This window comes from Vollenhovia emeryi, unplaced genomic scaffold (genome assembly GCF_000949405.1).
Source record: "Vollenhovia emeryi isolate VEMERY1.0 unplaced genomic scaffold, V.emery_V1.0 DF947033.1, whole genome shotgun sequence".
Taxonomy (NCBI): domain Eukaryota; kingdom Metazoa; phylum Arthropoda; class Insecta; order Hymenoptera; family Formicidae; genus Vollenhovia; species Vollenhovia emeryi.
Genome location: NW_011959333.1, coordinates 1 through 1764, shown reverse-complemented (window position 1 = coordinate 1764; position 1764 = coordinate 1). Strand labels below are relative to the sequence as shown.

General features: G+C 30.7%; 1 long non-coding RNA gene across 1 annotated transcript; it reads left to right on the top strand.

Annotated features, from left to right (window-relative positions):
- The first annotated feature begins 199 nt into the window (after positions 1 to 199).
- LOC105558906 lies at positions 200 to 1276 on the top strand. The gene is made up of 2 exons (XR_001008709.1): positions 200 to 387; positions 597 to 1276. It is a non-coding gene; the product is annotated as an uncharacterized LOC105558906 (long non-coding RNA).
- Positions 1277 to 1764: the final 488 nt, after the last annotated feature.

Below are 1764 nucleotides of genomic sequence, written 5' to 3'. Positions count from 1 at the left end.
ATGTAAATTTCTTGTTGCGTTAATTTTTTTGACCAGTGTATATTTTTATAAGTTTATATTCTATAATAAGGGATCTTCTTCTATGTATATAAACTTGTATAAATTCTTCTTATGTATATATTATTTTATTATATCTTCTCGTATTACTTTCTGCTTTACGAATTACGGTGTTATACTTTTCACATTATAAATGATTTTTTAAGAATGTTTTTGTAATTCATAGGTCCTTACCAATGCCAAGGAAGGGCGCAGTTTCAGCGCCCTTATACATGGCATGGTTGGAGACGCTTACAAGGGATATGCCACCGACGATTTTAGTTCGCGGAAATCATACATCGGTATTGACATTCTACTCGTAGTCCAGCGAGAATAATCTAACTATATCTGGTATGTTTCAACAATAATAATAAAACAAATTTTAATTGAGACATCAATTTCTCACTTGCACGTTTTAATATCGATTATAATTAAAAATACATTTTCCCCGAGAGATATAATCTCTATGACGATTACATAACTTTTGCAATTATCTTTAGTCCTTCGAAATACAGGTAGTTAAGGCCTTCTATTCGTAATCATATTAAAACGTTTTATAGAGATTTAACGCCCGTTTTCGCCAAGTTTGGAAAGTGGGCTTGCGTCGTTCATTAGCAGAATGAAGAAATGGACGAAGCGAATTGGAGATTCTAATAGGTGACTGATAAAGTTGCTAAACTCGAAGATTGTAATGACGAGCACAACGAAAGAACCTTAGGGAGCTCAACCATCGATATGACCCAACAGGATTCTTGAATGTGTGCGAATATGACTTGGGTGTCCCGATTGAAAAATATACTGAACATTAGCGATGAGAAAATACTAAGTAAAAGAAGAGTTTCTTGACAGAATGAGCGAACCTTTTACCTCTGATCGAGCAATGAATGACAAAAACAATCTAGAAAGAAATCCCAGTTTGATAATAGATAGTGTTAGATATGTCAAATTTTAGAAAAAATAGAATAATAAAATAGAAGTGGTTGAGAAAGACATAAATAGTGAAATAGTGATTGAAAAATGAGAAGAAAAATAATAAAGCAGGAAGAAAATAGGGACATATTTTACGGGAAAGTTTTATTGTGATTGAATAAGATTGCTCGGATTAGAAATATGTATTAGCGTTCTTATTGTAAATAACTCGACTATTTTTTATTAAGTTTAAAAATGTCAAAGTTTCTCTAAAACAATGTACAATGTAACTATTTAAGATTTTAGATATTATTAAAATTATTTAAAAAGACTTTTTGCATGTTCTTCTCATGTCATTTTCATATAACGTACGTGAAGCTGTTTTCAGCATTATTTTTCGAATTTTATAAAAATTTGCCAAAAAACGCAATAAATGAATAACGAACAAACAATAAAACTATTAGGTTGGCAAATAAGTCCGTTCGGTTTTTTTAGAATAAAATAAAACAATTTATTGATATACAAAGTAAATTTTAATCAATCATTAGTGTTATGATAAATACATCTTTTTTTTCTATCGGCTGTTTTTTTTATAAAATCAACAGAACTATTATTAAAAAGTATCAAGAACTACAGAACTCGACTGCATGCGATAAGAACTCCATTTTATTTTTGATCTGCTGGGAAATGATATGCCAACTTCACAGGCATCATCAGAAATTCGGAATGCCTGTGAAGTTGGCATATCATTTCCCAGCAGATCAAAAATAAAATGGAGTTCTTATCGCATGCAGTCGAGTTCTGTAGTTCTTGATACTT